This window comes from Jaculus jaculus, chromosome 6 (assembly GCF_020740685.1).
Source record: "Jaculus jaculus isolate mJacJac1 chromosome 6, mJacJac1.mat.Y.cur, whole genome shotgun sequence".
NCBI classification, from domain to species: domain Eukaryota; kingdom Metazoa; phylum Chordata; class Mammalia; order Rodentia; family Dipodidae; genus Jaculus; species Jaculus jaculus.
In genome coordinates, this window is record NC_059107.1 from 36,704,932 (window position 1) to 36,710,692 (window position 5,761).

The window sequence follows — 5,761 nt, forward strand, 5'->3', positions numbered from 1 at the left end:
TCCATCCTTTGTAGAAAGGTGAGTTTCTTGGAGACAACAAATTGTAGGATCCTGCTTTTTAACCCAGTCTGCAAACCTATGTCTTTTGGTTGGGGCATTGAGGCCCTTGATATTAAGAGATATTATTGAAAGGTGTGTATTTATGTTTGCCTTTTTTTGTGTGTGTGGTTCTGGTTCTACCTTTGCTCTCTTGTGTTAACTAGTATTTGAGTATTGCTTATTTTTTCCAGGTTCCTTATATGTGTGCTTTCCCTTTCCTTGAGCATGGAGGATTCTATCAAGTATTTTCTGTAGAGCTGGTTTTGTCTTCAAATACTCCTTTAACCTGCTTTTGTCATGGAATGTCCTTATTTCGCTGTCTATTTGAATGGATAGCTTTGCAGGATAAATTAACCTTGGTTGACAGTTGTTATCTTTCAGAACTTAGAATACATCACTCCAAGCCCTTCTGGCTTTAAAAGTTTGTGTTGAATAATCTGCTGTAATCCTGATGGGCTTGCCTTTGTGGGTAACTTGATTTTTCTCTCTAACTGCTTTCAATATTTTTTCTTTGGTTTGTGTGTTTGGTAGTTTGATTATAATATGGCAAGGAGAGGTTCTTTCTGGGTTTTGTCTGGCTGGTGTTCTAAAGGCTTCCTCTATCTGCATTGGCACCTCTTTCCCAATTTGGGGGAAGTTTTCTTCTATGATTTTGTTGAAGACGCCTACTATGCCTTTGGAGTGGAATTCTTCTCCTTCTACTATGCCCTGAATTCTTATAATTGATCTTTTCATAGTGTCCCGAATATCTTGAAATTCCCACTCATACTTTTCTATAAGTTTGTCTTTCTCTCTGTTGGCCTGTATTAGATCTGCCACTTGATCTTCTAGTTTAGATATTCTGTCTTCTCCTTCATCCATTCTACTGGTAAGATTTTCTACAGAGTGTTTTATTTCATTAACTGTGTTCTTCATTGCTAGTAATTCTGACTGGTTTTTCTTTATTATTTGTACTTCCTTATTTATGTCTTGTATTGCCTTCTTTATTTCAAGAAATTGGTGTCCTGCATCTTCTTTGATTTCTTTGATTTCCTCTTTGAGTTCCTCTTTGACTCCTTTGATTTGTTCTCTGACTTCTTTGAACATATTTACAATCATTCTTTTGAAATCTTTTTCAGGCATTTCCTCTAACTCGTTCTCACTGGAGGTCATTTCTGATGCATTAATACTGTTAGGTGAATTTATATTGTCTTGGTTTTTAGTGTTTCTTGTGTTATAATGTATATATTTTTGCATCTTGGATTAAGTTAATGCTTGGATTTTCTAGCTATCTAGGTATTCTTAGCTGTATCAATTGATTTGATGTTATATATCTTCAGGATAGGAGCTTAAGGTGTTACGTGTGGCTCTTAAGGCTCTCAGAGTATCTACAAAGGTGTTCCTAGGGGTTGAGTTTCCCTGCTATGGGAGTATTCAAGTAGGCTGAGTGGAATAAAATACAGGTAGATTCTAATATTGAACTAAACACTGTACACATTCAATCAAAATCACCACTGAATATTTTTGCAAGAATAGTTATTATAACAACCAGATCCTCTATCAACACAGAGGTTAAGATTTCTGGTCTGTTGAGGGATCCAAGTCAGCTTGTGACCAATTGAGACCCTTCCCTGGTGCAATCAATGTCAGTTACCTTTTTGGATGATTTTGGTCTCAGTCAAGTTGCTGGCTGGTTTGCTGGGCTGCTGTCCTGATTTCTGGAGCTGGGCACTGGCTTTTCCTGTGGGGCAAATTGAGGCTGGCAACTATGGCCCTGCAGATCGGCACCCCCAGTGCTGGAACTGCTACTGCTGCTGCTGAAGCTGCTGCTGTAGCTGCCACTGCTGGTTCCGCCACTGCTGCCTCTGAAGCTGCCACTGCTGGATCTGTCGCCGTTGCTGCTAAACCTGCCGCTGCTGGGTCTGCCGCCACTGCTGCTGAAGCTGCTGCTGCTGCTGTAGCTGCCACTGCTGCCTCTGAAGCTGCTGCTACTGGATCTGCCACTGCTGGCACTGCTATTGCTGGAGGCGGAGCCACTGATGTTGCTGCCAGACCTTTCTCCTGCTTGGGTCCTGCTGTCAGCTCAAGTTTCGTGGCTGGGTCCCAGGACCTCTGCTCTGTTAGCTGGAGCTGGGCTCAGGCGGTGGGGGAGGGGGAGCCACAGCTGCTCTAGTTCTCTCGCTGTTCCATGTGGTCTACCTCATGGTCTGCTCCTCTGTTGCTCACTGCCACTCTTCCTTCCGGTTTCCTGAGTTGTGGAGAGCCCCAGTGTGAGGGGAAGCGCCCGCACCTGGTTTTTCCTGCGGCTGGAGCCGAGCCCGGTTGCTTTCTGGTGCGCCCCCGCCACAACAGTAGGCAGACCTGCTGGGGCCGCTTTTGCCAGCCTGTGAGGGCTCTGAATGCTCTGGCTCTCTTCTACTTCTCCCCTGCCATTTCAATTTCCTATGCACCTCACTTTTTAGTCAAAGTGTGTATTTTGCTGAGGTTTTTTGGTCTTTTTCCCCCGCAGGCTGCTTTGGCGTGGTACCTATGCCGCCATCTTTTTTTTTTTTTTTAATTTTTGTTCATTATTTATTTATTTGAGAGTGACAGAGAGAGAGAGAAAGAGACAGAGAGAGAGATTGAGAACGGGCGCGCCAGGGCTTCCAGCCACTGCAAACGAACTCCAGACGCGTGCGCCCCCTTATGCATCTGGCTAACGTGGGTCCTGGGGAACCGAGCCTCGAACTGGGGTCCTTAGGCTTCACATGCAAGTGCTTAACCGCTAAGCCATCTCTCCAGCCCCCTATGCTGCCATCTTAACTGGAAGTCCAGCCTTTTCTTTTTCTTGTGGCTGGAGGTGGCCTGTCTAGTGTCTTAGCTGTGTGCTATCAGACAGGAACTTGGGGTTTCCTGGGTGCAGTTTGGGCTCTGTGTCAGGAATCTGACAACCACACATCCATTTGAGGAAGAAATGGTTTCAGTATCCACACTTCCAAGATTCCAGGGAGAACTGCCTGTGTGCTGGGATTAAAGGTGTGTGACACCATGCCCTGCCTTCCCTTCTTTTTTATTTTTATTTATTTATTTGAGTGTGACAGACAGAGAGAGAAAAAGAGGCAGAGAGAGAGAGAGAAAGAGAATGGGCATATCAGGGCCTCCAGCCATTTCAAGTGAACTCCAGATGCACGTGGGTCCTGGGGAATCAAACATTGAACTGGAGACCTTAGGCTTCACAGGCAAGTGCTTAACAGCTAAGCCATTTCTCCAGCCCCTTCCTTCTTCTTTTTTTTTTTTTTTAATTTTATTTATTTATTTGAGAGTGACAGACAGAGAGAGAAAGAGGCAGATAGAGATAGATAGATAGAGAGAGAGAGAGAGCGAGTGAGAGAGAGAATGTGTATGCCAGGGCCTCCAGCCACTGCAAACGAACTCCAGATGTGTGTGCCCCCCTTGTGCATCTGGCTAACGTGGGTCCTGGGTAATCGAGCCTTGAACCGGGGTCCTTAGGCTTCACAGGCAAGCGCTTAACCGCTAAGCCATTTCTCCAGCCCCCCCTTCCTTCACATATATATATATATATATATATATAATATTTTATTTGTGTGTGTGTGTGTCTATGTACACCAGTGTCTCTTTCCACCTCAAACAAATACCAGAAGCATTTATATATATTTTAAACATTTTATTTATTTATTTATTGGAGGGAAAGAGTGTGAGAGAAAAAGGCAGATAGAGAGAATGGGTGTGCCAGGGCCTCCAGATGCTGCAAATGAACTCCAGATGCATGTGCCACCTTGTGCATCTGGCTTACATGGGTCCTGGGGACTTGAACCCCTGTGTCTTTTGGCTTTGCAGGCCAGCACCTTAATTGCTAAGCCATGTCTCAAGCCAATGTATAATTTTTTTTTTTAATGTCTGGCTTTACATAGATGCTGGGGAATCTATTCTGGGCTTTAGGTTTTCAAGCACTTTTTTTTTGTAGTCTCAGTGTGATCTTGAACTTACAGTACAGGTGTGTGCCACCCTGCCTGGCTTTTTTTCAGATTTTTTTTTCCAGAGGTATGGGTCTCACTCTGGCCCAGGGTGACCAGGAATTCACTATGTAGTTTCAGGGTGGCCTTGAACTCACGGTGATCCTCCTACCTCTGCCTCCCGAGTGCTGAGGTAAGAAAATTGCAAGAGCAAGGCCAGTATGGGATACATAGCAAGTCTGAATCTCAAAACAACAAGAATATAAAGATATAAAGGCTTTTCAGATATTTTATTTTATTTTTTAAAGAGAGGGAAGCAGAGGCTTTGCAGGCAAATGCCTTAACTGCTAAGCCATCTGCTTTTCAGATATTTTAATCAGCTTGTTGCTTACCCTGTTATCACCACTTCAGGTCACGAGGATACATAGATCTTTCCTCTTTGTTTCCAAGAGTGTTCATCCTGAGTGAACTCTTGAATCTGGTCTATTTCCATGAGCTAGCAAGTCATGACAGTGAGGTTGTTCAGAGAACAGCAGAGCTCTACTGAGGAAGATGTATGTCACTGTGGGCAGGTCTTAAGAGTCCTGCCCTAGGTTGTGTTTGGGGGTGAATCTTAAATTTACCCCTAAAGTGTGTGGAGAGCAGTTTGAGCTCTAATTGTTCATGCTTGCTGGTGCTGGTGTTTGCTTGATGTTTAGAGATGTCTCTGCACTTAGGTCTATGGAAAATGAGCCAGGTTCTCCTGGATTTTGTAAGCCTGAAGTGAACCCTTTCCTCCCATAAGCTGCTTTTGATCAGCTGTTTGCAATGACAAGCTCCAGTGGGTGCTGGGTAGAGAGAGCAAGAGGGCGTGAGAGAGAGAGAATGAAAGAGAGGAGAATCAAAGGTGTGATCTTATCCTTTACACAGCTTTGCCCTAGTGAACACTGGGCAGTAATGTTCATACTTCTCTTTATATTTTTGTTGTTTTGAGATAGATTCTTGCTATGTATCTCATGCTGCCCTTGCACTTGCAATTTTCTTACCTCAGCTTCTCAGGCTAGAATTACAGGCATACACTACTATCGCAGCTGGCAAAGTATTTTTTTAAGGTTTAAATAGTAAATAAGTTCAGGCTTTTTGGGTCATGAGTTTTCTTTCCATCCATCTCTTCTTCTTCTTCTTCTTCTTCTTCTTCTTCTTCTTCTTCTTCTTCTTCTTCTTCTTTTTTTTTTTTTTGGTAATCGGAGGTAGAGTCTCACTTAAGCCCAGGCTGACCTGGAATTCACTATGTAGTCTCAGGGTGGCCTGGAACTCACAGCGATCCTCCTACCACTGCCTCCCGTGTGCTGGGAGGAAAGGTGCGCGCCACCACGCCCGGCTCATCTCTTCTTGTAGTGTGAAAGCAGTTATAGCTACATGCAAATGAATGGATGTGACTGTGTTGCAATAAAACTTTATTGACTGGTTGTTGGCCTGCAGGCAATAATTTTTTGATTTCTACTCTTTAGGGAAGGAACATGCCCTCCCTTTCCTTTCATCCTTTGCATTAGCTAGTGTGAATAGTCTGAGCAGGGGTGGGGCCGTGTTACTGCACAGCATGGAGTTAGGCAAGGATCCCTTCTGCCAGGATCAGGTAGCGCGGGCTAGTACTAAGTAATGATTGAGGACAGCACTCTGAGGTTTTCTATCAGGCGCCCAGGGACCGCCCGGTTGCCCCGGAGACGGGGGGTCCTTCCCGGCCCACCTCCATCTTGTGGCGCCGCCAGCCAATCAGCGGTTGCGCCGTGGCGGGGGCGGGGCGGGCGTCG